This window comes from Xenopus laevis, chromosome 1S, assembly GCF_017654675.1.
Source record: "Xenopus laevis strain J_2021 chromosome 1S, Xenopus_laevis_v10.1, whole genome shotgun sequence".
Classification (NCBI taxonomy): domain Eukaryota; kingdom Metazoa; phylum Chordata; class Amphibia; order Anura; family Pipidae; genus Xenopus; species Xenopus laevis.
The window spans coordinates 39,544,649-39,559,373 of record NC_054372.1 but is presented as its reverse complement, the minus strand read 5'-3'; the positions used below and the strand labels follow the sequence as shown (position 1 = coordinate 39,559,373).

Genomic DNA, 14,725 nt, shown 5'->3' with positions numbered 1-14,725 from the left:
GGCAGGGACAGCAGTGCACAGGTTGAACCCAAGGTGCAGGCCGCTTGCCAGTGAATGTGATAAAAGAAAGGGTGTCATTTTTTGTTTGAGCGTCACAGGGAGCCTGCACTAATTATACAAACCGTGAAGCGAATGTCCAGGCGTTCCTGTTTTTCTTATTTGTTTATTTGGAGGCATTGTTTTCTTTATCCTGTTTTGGCAAAAAGGAAAGTGCAAATATTCCTGGTATTTTAGCTGGTTGTGAGCGTGGCAGATTAATCGTTGCCCTTGTTTCGGTGACGCCGGCCCCATGGCAGACAGGTGTGTGTTCAGTTGGGGCCTGATTGTCATAAAGGAGACATTTTGTGTAAAAAATAAGAATGTACCAGTTTGTTATACTCATCTAGATATAGAAGAATTGTGCTTAGAAAAGTAGTGTTTCAGGCTAATTTATTGAATATTTCTGCAAAAACTCTAATAATCCCTCCCTTCTCTTCCACTTCCTGCTCCCTGAATTCCCAGGCTGTACAGGAGAGCCAGCGGCTCTCAGCTCTCTAGGACAGGAACCAATCAGCAACAAGCAGGACCTGATAGGGAACTGAAGCTTGTCTGTTCTTGTGTGACTGCAGGGCTGTGATTGGCTGTCCCCCTCCTACTATCATTTGAAACAGGGACCAGAGAACATCTATAGGGAGCTCCAATAAAGGGGCTATTTTTAAAGATAATATACATTTTTAGCACAATGTAAAAGCAAAATCATATATTAATTATAATTGCTACAAAATTAGGGGTTTTCATTTATCCTATACAGTATATCTCCTTTTAGGTGGCGATACACAGGCCAATATAAGCTGCCGATTGGGCAGTGTATGGGGCCCTCTGATGGGCTTTGTCGGTCGCTATCTGGCCGATAGTCGGCCAGATGATGATCAGGTTGGTTTATATGACCCATTGGATCAAAGATTGGATCTGTTCATTGATGCGCTCCTCAATCCAACTGCCTGTATACTTTTCGTTGTGATCCAATCATTGGGCTCTAGGGCCTACTTTCAGATCAGTCCGATATCACCCACCTCAAGGTGAGCATATCGGGGAGAGATTGCCAACTGAGCGGAGGTATGGCCACCTTTACTCATTGCCAGTGGATTTCAGGCACACATAGTCACTCATATGCTGCATCTGTTATTCAGCAAACAAAATGTATTGCTCAGCTACAGAGTCTGTTCAATTGGATTCTTATTGATTTAGAAAGCAGATTTAATATTTTCCCTATAAGTGTCTCACCTGCTTATGTGTTTAGAGCTTCAGAGATTTTGTATATGAATCTAGAGCTCTTAGAATATAAACAAAGTATGTGCTAAATCTGAATAATGAGGACATTGCTGTTGCTGTACTGAGCTGCCAGAAACCACAGGATCAGTGTTTGTTTTGAACTCTGGTCCATTAGATAGACTGCTGCGTACATATACTGTACTTATATACCGGCTATTTACTTTTTAAAAATCTTATTGGAATAAACTGTCACCCTGCTGCTGAAGCCAAAGCATGAACTTTATTTCTAAGCATCTCATAGGGCAAGGGCACAAGGGGGATTTTGGGGCCATGCTATTGGCTATTATGGGGTGTGGGCTTCCTCTCAAATAGCCTAAGATTAATTTATCATTTGGGCTAGACCAGTTGAGAACGAAGATAGGGTTTTCCAAACTGTTCCCCTCAAGGGTAATCAAATTGCCCAACTGATTCTGGGCATTAGTACAATCTTTAATGTTCAGAATGAATCATTGGTTAAATCCAAACAACCGTTCTTCCATTTTCCAAAACCTTGCGGTCATCAGGGGCTACTGGAATCTTTAGAAATGACTTAGCTATTGCTGTAACTACTAAGTGCATTGCAGCTTCCATTCCTAGATAATTAAACATGTACTGTACCCCAAACAGAAGAACCATGGCATTAATTTGTTTGAATATTTATAGAAAATTAATTCATGTAAATGTTACTTTTAATTACGGTATGGTAATTAAACTTTAAAGGGGGAAACATGGTGGTCCAGTCCAGGGCTGTTTAATTAATTCTCATTGCATGGCATTCTTGCCCTGTTCCAGCTGTAACTTCTGCTGCATAAATGTATATACAGGATAGCCAAGTGACCCTTTGGTGGGTTTTGCGCTCAAGCATCGCTGGTGGAATGTAGGACTGAGTGACTAACCTTTCCCCTTTGTGTACTTAACAAAACATTTACTATCTGCCCTACTGTTTAGTAGTTTAACCATTACCAAGCATTTTATAGACTTGCAAGCAAGGAATTGAAGTCATTCAGTGTTCTGTGTAGTTGTCGTTTTTATTTGCTCAGGCTTTTTTTGCAGTCTCCTTTTGGACATGGCATCCTACATCACTGGTTTGTTGCCTCTAATTATAGAGTGTTAACGGGCAGGATAGGGGTATCAGTGCAGAAGGAGCATGCGGTTTCTGCAGACTTGCTTCCTTTCCCATGTGGCACGTCACCAGCACTTGTCCATCTCGGCAGCAGCTGGGACTCCTGCAACAACAATGTTGCCAAACTCTACAGCCTTAAATTAACTGGGAGAAGTATCAAGTTCCAAAGGAATAACAGAGGCATAATGGCATTGCCCTACAACAAGCAATGGGCACTGGCCTTTGGTAGTATATGGATACATTTACAAAGGACAGAGTGGCATGCATTTTTTCCAGGAAAGCAGTAGATGCATTGGGTTTTGTATCAATGTTTTCCTTTTTTATATGCTGAGACCAAAGATTTTCTTTGCCTGCAGGGGGAATGAAAACTGGGCATGAAGCATTCAGAGAGGGTGCTGACAGAGGTGTTAGTAGCTGTTAGTAATTATTAATTATTAATTATGATTATAGTGCATTATCGCACCAACATGCCTTTGCCGAACTTTAGACATTGTTCATAATTCATGGCAGTCGCTTCCCCAGAGGTGCTTACAATCTTCCGATTATGTACCTGGTGTTCTAGAAATTGTTATGTTGACCCACCTACAAATAATATGTACGTGTGTGATTATCTGCACAACTGCTCCATAATGCAGGTAAGGGAAACTTTCCCCACAACACAACAGCTGATACTCAATTGGGATTTGCAGATTGCACAGCAACTGTTGAAGTTGCTTCTCTCCTAGGTGGCAGTTTCTCACATTTGGTGCTGTAAAACTCCCCAATTTAATCACTGCGAATAATCTAGTAAATGTTAAGAAAAAAAAAAAGCTTTAAATGTAGCAGGGATGCTACGTTTGGGTTTCTGGCTGTTTTACAACAAGAAAACCCATCATCTTTGGAAATCTGATGCAAGTAATTGTAGTTCTAAAGCAGCTGGAGGCCTGAGGCTGGCCACCCCAGCTTTTCTTGCTATATACGTTTCAGAAGTTATCCCATTATATCACACCACATGCATTGAATCCAGACTGTTGTTGTCACTGACAAGTGTGTGGGATTATCTGAATTGCATTTAGACTTTTTGTAGGTTTATTACTCGGGAGACCTCCTTAAAAGAAATAGTAACACCTAAAAATGAAAGTGTTTTAAAGTAATGAAAATATCATGTACTGTTGCCCTGCACTGGTAAAACTGATCTCTTTGCTTCAGAAACACTACTATAGTTCATATAATCAAGCTGCTGTGTAGCAATGGCAGAAATTGAAAAAAGGCTATAGGCACAGGTTAAATAGTGGATAACAGATAACACCATTATGTTCTACAGAGCTTATCTGCTATCTGCTGTGTAACCTGAGCCTTTTCTCCTTTGAATGGCCACACAGCAGCTTATTTATATAAACAATAGTAGTGTTTCTAAAGCAAACTGTATTATATTTTTATTACTTTAAAACAATTTCATTTTTTTGATGTTACTGTTCCTTTAACAAGGTTACAGGTACATGTATAGAAGAATATTAGTGTATCAGTAATTCAGCCTTAGTTTCAAGAATATCTAGGACTGCAACTACACTTTCACCCAAAATCTCACCCTAATAGACCATCTGCCACTGTAACAAGCCCCCACATGGGTTCCCGGAGCTGCACTAAGAACACTTTGGATGTATTACTTCCTTAAAGTAGGTGTTTCTGACTGTTAGGGTTGCCTTGCATCTGTGTGCCCAGTATTTGTACTCGTATGCATGCCTGAGCTTGCAATGTAGATTTCCTGGCAGATGCCAGAGAGACTGCCATAAACTGCCACAAACCAGTGCTAAATTTAGCCTGGGTGGGGCTGTCAGGGGTGCTTCGCCAATGAGGCGAGATGAGGCTGTCCCCTCAGGCGGCAGCTCCCCACTAGGTACCAGGGGCAGCAAAAATGCTGCTCCTGGTACTTTAAGAGCGAATTACCGGGGGAGGGGGGAGCAGCAACTGCTGCTGCCTCAGGCGGCGGAGCGGCCAGGATCACCCTTGGGGGCTGTATAGGCCTTTTATTAGAGTAGCTGGACACATTGTTTCTACATGCAAATTGCAAGGATCAAGCGCAGGGACAAAGTAGCGTGCTCAAGAATAAACCTAAAAGGCGATAGGGCTACTGTACATACTGTAAGTTACAGCATACAGCAAGATGTTTCACAAGTTCTATGTGCCCTGCATTGACCAAGCTTGGAATCATTGGCGCAATAACACGTTAACAAGGTGAAAACTTGATTCAACCTTTAGTTAGCTTTTATTATTATTTATAAATATTCGTATAGATTTTTTTTGTGGACAAGGAATTCTTAAAGTTTTAGCTGAAGAACAGCTAGAGAGTTTTTGTGTTGGAATCCTTGGTTAGGTTTACGATGTCTGGATTCCTAAATCCTTACAAAACATGCAAACGTGTAAATGATGGCAGCAGTTTTTGCTAGCGTTGATAGAAAAAAAATATTTTCAGTTCAGATTGAGTTTGTAGGTAACTTATAGAGCTCTATGGCCATTTTATTTTTTTAAACCAGCACCAGTAGTCGACTAAAATAAATTGGCTTCCTTGTGGTTATATAAGAATGTATGAGTTAAAATGTGATCAGAAGGATACAAGAGGCCTCTGTATATGCAATTATAAGCACAATTGCCAGCTGCATGTGGTGTGTGTGTGTGTGTATATGTTTCTGCAATAAAAGTTTCTTGGCAGGAGAGTACAACGTGCGGCTTGTGGTACGGAGCACTGATTTCTTTTGCAGGACTTGCAGTATTTGTTGAATAGAACAGGAGTACCCCATTTCTGCTTTAATGAACATTTTATCCCTTAGTTTTAAAATATTAGGATCCTGTGTGGGGTCTGCATGAGCCAGTTTTCTTAAATTTCCTGCCTTCTGTTAAAATGGATTTACTTTTGTTTTTAGTATCTGAAAATCTCTCCAGACTCTTTTGGCCATAAAATCATGACATGTGATTATTAAAAGTGCACCGTAGTCTCCACTGAGTAGTGCCCTCTTTATAAAAGTCCATGTTGTTAAAAAAACTCTCAACTAGTTCTCAAACTATTGTTTAAAGGAGAAATAAAGGTATTGGCACATGTGTGGAAGTTTGCTAGATTCTAATTCACTAGAACAAAAATTAAGGTTTTTGTTGATGTTCATATGTGTTGTGTTAACCCATCTCTTTTGAATGCCAGACACCATGGGGTTCCCAGGCTATGAGGATACATAGTAGGCCTGTCACTTTTGCAGTAAGTATCACAGGCAGCACATTTTTCGAGACATTGAAAGAAAAATGCCTCTGCTAATATACAGAATGGCATTTTATGATACCTTTTTAATATCTGGATTGACATAATCATCTTTGTTTCACATTGATATAAGTGCAGCAAAAATATAAATACAGGTACAAAGGCAACATTACGGTAAATACTCTCTTATGCTATTTAATTAATATGCTATATAGTTAATAGGTTCCTTTATGGGATTTTTTTACACATTACAATTTCTGTGTATTTTTTACACCAACCATTTCATTCTAAAATAGTATGCCATTCACTATTACCATGTACATCACAAAATATCTCTATTACCCATAATCACTGTGATTATTGCTTTCCATTAATGTTTGCCAGAGGCTCATAGATTTCAAAAATATCAAATAGTCTGAAGTTAAGGTTTGAGTGAGATGTTGAGTAGTAGATTGATAGAAGATGGTTTGGTGAGTACTTGGAGATCAGTTCAATTTCCTCTGAAGGGTATGAGAGAGACTTTCTGTCTGCTTAGAAGGAGCCATAAAATAATGTGGCCACATTATTCTTTTTCAGGATGCTGGAAAAGCTACAGACCTAGAAGAATGTACCATTTGCAAGATGTTTTTTACTTTGCTCACTTTATATATTTCTTCTAAAACAACTTGGCAGGAGCAGCAAGACAGTCTTTCCTTCCATACTATATGCTGAGTGCTAAAAACTGTTCATTAGAAGTCAGGTCAGGTTTTCAGCAAACAGAAAGTTGCCAGGGCTCTGACTATGGCACGAGAGGGGTGCAGTATGTGATGCTAATTGAAGATAACCCGAGTCAAATAACTCAAGAGATCTGACAATTCAAATGAGAGTCAGGGGCATCCTTTCATTCAGCAGCTGACTAGAATACTTGATGAAAGGCCTGGTCATATGTCACTGAGACTGCTTTTCTGAATGGCCAGCCATTCATTTTGGGCACAAATACTCAAAGGTGCAGCTTAACGAAAGGCAATGTTTACTCCTTTAGCCATTCTTATATTTCTATATCACTGTGACTCTTTACACTAATACAATGTGCCATAGTCATTAAAGGAATTAGGCCACACCCTAAGTGAATGCACAAGAGCTTTTTTTTGTCAGTTGCTGCTGATTTTGTAGTTGGGCTGATGTGATGCCTTTACAAGGAAAAAGGACACAAGGGCTGTCATTTGGATAAATGCATCCGAATTTTTGGTGTTGACATTTTATAAATAAAACATTGTGATAAAAATATTAATATATTATCTGGTTATTGTTTAAAAAGTGAGAGGGAAGTCTGGACAGCCTTGAATACGAACTATGTATTGCGCTGATATAACCAAGTATAGGATTTGGAAAACTATACTCCCAAAATGAATACTTGAGCAACAGATAACAGGTATAGTTTTCCTTTGAGGATTCTAGCTATGCAACTGACAATCTTCAAGCAGGATTTTCTACAGGCATGAAATTCTGCTGTTTTAAGTCCTTGTGTGGAAATCTAGCTCCTAATAATACCTAGTTTTAATAGTATTTTTTCTATGTTATGTGTTTATGGTCTGTGGTTGTTTGAAGATAAGAGATCTTTGCATTTGGGTATGTGGGGCTCTTATATCAGTTCTGTCACTTAGGGGCCGATTCACAAATGGTCGAATATCGAGGGTTAATTAACCCTCGATATTCGACTGGGAATTAAAATCCTTCGACTTCGAATATCGAAGTCGAAGGATTTTAGCGCAAATAGTGCGATCGAACGATCGAAGGATTACTCCTTCGATCGTACGATAAAATCCTTCAAATTGAACGTTTCGAAGGATTTTAATCCAACGAAGGAAGGAATATCCTTCGACCAAAGAAACTAAGGAAAGCCTATGGGGACCTTCCCCATAGGCTAACATTGAGTTTGGTAGCTTTTAGATGGCGAACTAGGAGGTTGAAGATTTTTCTTAAAGAGACAGTACTTCGACTATCGAATGGTCGAATAGTCGAACGATTTTTAGTTCGAATCCTTCGATTCAAAGTCGTAGTTGAAGGTCGAAGTAGCCCATTCGATGGTCAAAGTAGCCCAAAAAACACTTCGAAATTGGAAGTTTTTTTACTTCGAATACTTCACTCGAAGTTAGTGAATCGGCCCCTTAATGATTTTTTTCTAAAATATGTACCTGTACATTATGTAGCTCAGTGTAAATGAGATGCCAAAAACATTGACACATTAGGAAGCCTTATTGTTGGTGCAAATACTTACCCTGTGCCTAGCTTTCTTTTCACTGGTCTGTCCAGCTTTATTGCAAGAGGGAGTAATGAAGGATTGGAGATTTTTCTGTTTTCTGAAAAATAAGTGAAACTTTGACAGACGATCACTCTTGAATTGAGCACATTTCTGAACAAGTGTACTGAGCTTAACAGGGGCATTCTTGTGTTTCAGTCACCTTGAAAGCCACTGAAGATAATGACTTGAGTTCCCTGTGCTGCTCTATTCTCTGCAGACTAAACAGATCCGAATGGGTCTGAGAATTATTGTTGGAGATGGACCAACTCCAACCTAACAAACATGATAATAAAACAATCTAATAAAATGTAATTTTTAGGTGTGCTAATCCTTGAAGCCAGTTAAATATATTGTAGTTGTCAGATCAAATTGAGGCATCCTAGATTCCCCATGCCTACAACACAATCTCCAAACTTTGCCATTTGTATGGGGCTAAAAAGTTTTAAAATATGCAAGGTGAAATCAAATTGCCACAAAACATTTTAGGATAGTTTTGCAGTAATTAAATTATTTGGTTGTATATTTACGCAGCCAGATATGGTGATTGCTCCTGAGTGTATCATAATATCATATTTCTAAATATGTTCATTAGGTTGATGTCCAGCAATGGACGCAGCCCTTTACTGTTTTGACCTTTGTGGGACTAATCAGGTAGACTGGCAGCCAACTTACAACCTACATTTCTAACTGTTTGCCATCATAAAACAGATGTGATGCCATAATAACTCTAGAAGTTCTATAAACTTAGTGCAGGGTGAGGAGGACATTGAGGCAGAGAATCCTAGCCTGCAGCTCATAGGAACCCTTACCCACTTCCATCTCCACATTTCCTACAACCCATCCCAATACCTGCATCTTTTTGCTAGTACCAACCCACTACAGAACTCTTTTTCAATTCTTTTTCCTTGACTGATATCTGCAGCCTTCAGTTTTCTATATTATTATTTTATAACAAGAAAACTTTACATAGTAGTTTTAGAGGATTTTTTTAAATGTGACTCCATTTGTAAAGTCGTAACATGTTTCTCACCAAACCCTTGGATGTTGCCTCCAGTGACCTCAAAGTAGGTGCTTTTATTTGAAATCCTGGTTTGGAGGCAAGATTTATTTGCATTAAAAGCAGGTTTACACCCAAATAGACTCAGTAGACTGCAGATCCATATAGAGGCTACCATTATTCAAACACAGCCCATATTTATCAACCCCAGGAACTTTTTGCAAGCTTCTGTTGCTCTCCAACTTTTTTTTCATTTCAATTTGGCTCATGGGTAAAAAAGGTTGGGGGATCCCTGCTTTAATGTTCAAGAAGCTCGAGAAGCCACAACATTACCTAAGTTGTTAGAGGGCTTCTACTCCTACTGTCCAAACTCTGAAAATGAATGTAATATTAGATATGTTATTGGCAAAATATAGGTTTATAACTTCCATAAAGTTTATAATCCCATGTAAAACTAACATATTTCTGTGTCAGTATGCAGTTCATGAAAACTCTTAAGTAGAAGAATAAACTGCACAGCACTATTGAATCCTGGAAAAACAATGACAGCATTCATTTACTAAGTGCAAACATTTGTGTTAGAATCCATGCCAAATGAAAGTAGGTCGCTGGCCTTTCAGCATGAGCTCAGAACAACAGCCAAAGCAAGACTGACCTAAGGAGGAGGCCTTAATAAATCCACAATTGTACATGTTATGGGATATGTCAGCAACCTCAAAGTGCATCACCTGGTGGCAAGGGTGCTGGGGAAAGACATGGTACCTTACATTGTACCTACACTATGGGTCTTTGATTCTTAACTGCACCAGTGGATGGGCCATCTAGGTACACCACTACAAAAAGAAATACAATCAGAATGGGCTTAAAAATGTAGATTAATAAATACACTCAATATACCAGCAAAAGGTGGCACCAGGGCAGATACACCAGAGGGGGGGGGGAATCTGATGCAAATCTGATCTCTACACATTTTAAAATGCCATCCACCCAATTTAAGAGGGTACTCTGTAAATGACAGATTCTGGGGAAAGTGGTCCACTGGCATCCACCAGAAAAACCATACTGTCCACCTGCCTCGATTTCAAAAATGATGGCTTGAGAATAGATGCCCTCCCAACAGTTTCATGATCTGCACCTTACACGGACCTTTTTATCAGACAAGGAGCCCAACTAGTGGTATAATGAACTCGCTCACCGTTAATTAGTCCTATGGCAGTAGGCCAATGTATGAGACACAACTTAAGGGAAGGAAAAGATTATTTTCTGCCTATGTGAGCAGGGTGTTTTATGACATCTCTTAATTGAGCATAACTAAAGGTGCTTTCCACCCTGCTTGATTACTTGGACATTGCTAATCCTAAAAGTCTTTACAGACTTTACATGGAAATCCAGGATGCATAATTAGAGAGGCACTCCCTGATATAAGAAGGCTATATTGTCAGACAAAATAGTCATTTGGAGCAGCTCCAAAAGGAGCACATTAAAAACTGCTTTTTCTTCTTCACATCCCACTTCAAGAAATCAGAGTAGCAGCATAATAATGATTTGTGTTGCTGAGATTACCAAGGAAAAGCAGGTATTTGCATACAGGGCACCCAGCCAAAGGGCAGACAATGAAGCTGTTCTGGTGTGACCACATGCTCAGCTCATGCTCTGTTTTGTAAATGTTACAGTTCCGACCACAGTTGGAGCACTTTCTAAAAACGGAAGAATAGTAGTTTAATTAAAGTTCAATTTATTTCTCCTTAATACTTAAAAGGAAGAAACATAAAGGGCCTCTAAAATGTACTTTTTTTCCTTATGGACTCACCAAATCCATCATTTTTGTATAAGGTTACTTACTTAATTTGTATAAGGTTACTTACTTAATCCTTCAGTATGAAAGATAAAAATGGCATTATGTGGGAACAACAAATAGCTGCAATTAGCGGTTCAGCACTTTTAATTCCCTTGAATTTTAAGTGTTCAGCTGAGCTGAATCCAAATCCTGGAAAAAAAAAATTGTCTGAAAGCCAAACCCAATCTTGCGTGCATCCCTGGTATTTAAAACTTAGCCTCATGTATACACCTCACCATAAACACTATCCCATTTTGACACTAAAATAATATAAATAAGCCTTTTATTTTAATCTTAAAATTCAATCTCTTACCAACATTTTTAAATCTGAATTTAGCAAAAGTGTAATTTGTTGCGGTGAAATTGTAAAGTAAAGACCATTATAAACCTATTGTATATACAATGTAGTATAGATATTGTGGCTATCAATACACAAGTGTTCAGTGAATGTGAGGGCAATAGGGCATTAGACTTTCTGATCTTTCTTACAAGTGCCAGTAATCAATGCTCAGGGAATCACTGCAACAATTTAAAGCAATGTGAGAAGCTCAGGTTCCACTATCATCATGCAAAAACAATATATTTGTAAACTACTGTGGTTTTGTTTGTGTTTTTTTTTTTTTTTTTTGTTTTTTAGTTAGACTTTCTAATCTTTTCCCACACTCCTATATAATCCTTTTAACAGCTAATGCTATAGTGGCGTTAACAATATATTTGCTTTTCATTCATTCACTACTCTTGTACTAACATGTAATTTGTCATAAACCATATCTGAAAGTTTTGTCATGAAAACAAAATATTTTGCACATGTTAAACAGGGCGATAGTTTGTAATCTATATTTTACCAAGAACATTTTCTGTCTAAGGAGGCTTAGAGCCCAGAGCATTATTTTCTCCAATAAATGGCTTTGGCTACAGGGTTAATGCTATCTCAATACAAATAGATTTAAACGTCATAAGGATCAGGAAAAGTGGGCTAAATGTTGCCATACACAAGATAACACAAGTAAATGCTTTTTTAAAGTGTTTTGGTGATGTTTGGTGATATTTTGTTGATATTTTGGACAAATTAAAGACAAATTAAACTTTTAGACTCGCTAAGTCTTTTTTACCGAAACTCTGCTTGCACTCTTCTTCAGAAAAGACGACCCATCATGCGGCACTCGATTTCTCCTCCCTGCTTTCCTTATAGGAGATAGCCAGGGAGGAGAAATCGAGCATCACATGATGGATTGTCACCCTGTCGCCTTTTCTGAAGAGGAGCGCAAGCAGAGTTTCAGTGTTATTTCTTAATAAAGACTGTGTTTTTTTTTTGTTCTATACCAATGAATATTTTTTTTTTTTTAAAAATGTATGTAATTGATCCTTTAATCAAGTGCTGGAACTAAATATAAAGCATTCAGTATTCTGCACCATGTAAACTTGGGGAGAGAAAACTTAAGAAAGGGTTGCTTTTTGGTTTAAGTATTTTCACTGCTGAGCAGAAAAGTAAAGCAAATATTGACTGGCAGTTCTTGACACTGAAATTTTGGAGTGTTGGGATTGGTGGGCCAATAATAATAATACTGAGAAATATATACAGAACATTCGAATATCTGGGTAAGAGGCATATGGGAAGCCACCAGCAGCAATTAAAAGAAAGTGGGAAATCTGTGTTCCACCTATGGGTCCCAGACCTGTTCAGAAGCATGCTGATGGTTATGGCTCTATATCACTCTGTGATAATAAAACTTTATTATCACATAGTGAAATGGAACCATAACCTCTGCAATGGGTATAAATGGTGTAAGTCAAACTCTAGTCTTTTGAAAATGTTTATATGCAGTGCAGTGTTGGATCCTTACATACTTCCAGCATATATGACCCATCATACAGGTATTGGACCTATCATCCAGAATGCTCGGGACCTGTTGTTTTCTGGATAACGGATCTTTCTGTAATTTGGATCTTCATACCTTAAGTGTACTAAAAAAAATCATGTAAACATGAAATAAACCCAAAAGGCTGGCTATATCTTAATTAGAGCTTAAGCACAAGGTATTGTTTTATTATTACAGAGAAAAAGGAAATCATTTTTAAAAATTTGGATAAAATGGAGTCTATGGAAGACAGCCTTTCCGTAATTCTGAACTTTCTGGATAACAGGTTTCCGGATAAAGTATCCCATACCTTAAAGCAGTTTTGGTTCCACCAGAAACCCAGTTCACCCTCTGGCTGGAGAGAGAGAGAGAGGACATGTATTTCTTTAGTCCATCTCATTGCTTTAGTTTTTTTGTTCAGGTATCTGCCAGTAGGTGGTATAAAGAAGAAAAAGAAGAAACAATTGTATTTACCAGTTTATTATGAAATTGATTAAACAAGTCATTATGGACAGGATATATTCTGAGATGCAGTTATACCTCATTTTCAGTACCTGCATAGTATATGTACACTGGAAATGTTGAGTATTGCTGGGAAGTCATTTTTTATAACTTGCTGTGGTTTCCCACCTAGGGATTAGTAGAACTAATTATATTTTGTAGGTACTGATTCAGATGTTCTAGTAATCTGTTACATGTTTTAAATATTTAGGGATATGAATTGGAATAATTCATAGTTTTCATATATGAGGTTTAACCAGCATTATATAGTGAATAAAGTACACCCTCTTGTAAAATATAAGGATATTATAAGTTACCGAAGGCTGAGTGTTTTTATACAGGTCATGGAACTCCGAGGTAACTTCTAATATCCTCATATTTTGCAACTGGGGGTACTTTATTTATTATAATACACAAGTTTCAGTGAGTCATGTGACAGAAATGACATCAGAACTCACCGTTTATAACTGATGACATCAGAACTCACTGTTTATAAGGATATAATTTACAAGATATTCATGGCTTTTGTGTATTATAATAAATTATATTTTATGTTACATTCAAAGCCTTTGAAAACGAGCCATCATTGCCCATCTATTTTGCTGCCTGTTTTGTTGTAAGAGGGGAAGAAGAGGTCCAGTTAGTATATTAGGAAACTAGTCACAGTAGTTTATATAATACATACTGTCTCTAAACTTATATTTGGAACACTGAATAGCTAATATTACCGTGATTTGACTTCTCACTGTAGACAGAAGCTTGCCTTTAGGGGTAATCCCAATTAGTGGTGTGCGGATCAGGTTTTTCCCAACCCGCACCCGCCTGAATCCCACCCTCCCTCCACCTGCCCGTACCCGCCTACAGGCTTCCTTTTATAGACCCGCCAATGATGTCACAGGCGTAATTACGCCTTGACAAAGCAAATATTGCGAAACACGCGTCAGCGTTCTTATCCATTGATCTTTGGCTACTTTTAACTTTAATTAAAAAAAAAAGGTGAAAAACATTTTTTGGTGGTGGAGGAAATAATCTTTGCTCGGTTCAGTTCTTTCTCCTTCTCTGTATACTTAAACTCTCAGGAGACCGTGGAATTTTTTAGGACATATTAGCTTCTCATACCAGTTTAGGGCCCATCTTAAAAACTGAGACCACAGTCCCGGTTACTCTGCCTTCTCCATCTTTGTGGTGTCCCAGGGATAGAAACAATTTAGGCACAGTTTTGGGACAACTCCACCTCCTCTTATTTCATTTTCCTCCTTGTTTCATGAATTTGAGCATTGATTTTAGTTTTTATCCTATCAATTGGCAGTCTATTTAATTTAATCAATTTTAATCAATTGAACCTTACTATTCACGTAGGAGTATTAACTAATACAGCACTTCTTAGCACTTTATATTTATTGAATTAATTCTCTCAATCTAGTATTTTCAATGCAAGCAATTTATTTAATGACATATTAACTATTAATTAATAATTTAGTCATCAATTTGGCACAATATAATTGATTAATTTGGTAGGGTACAAATCTGTGTGAAGGGGTCTCGTCCGAATTCTATGGTCTATTGCAATATAGATCCTTTTGGATTTCTGATTTTTTTTTAAAATCTAAT

The 14,725-nt window shown here is 38.0% G+C and overlaps 1 protein-coding gene across 3 annotated transcripts in view; it reads left to right on the top strand.

The window, feature by feature from the left end:
• palld.S (palladin, cytoskeletal associated protein S homeolog) overlaps nt 1–14,725 on the top strand; it is a 201,256-nt gene that overhangs the window by 56,194 nt on the left and 130,337 nt on the right. The window lies entirely within an intron of this gene.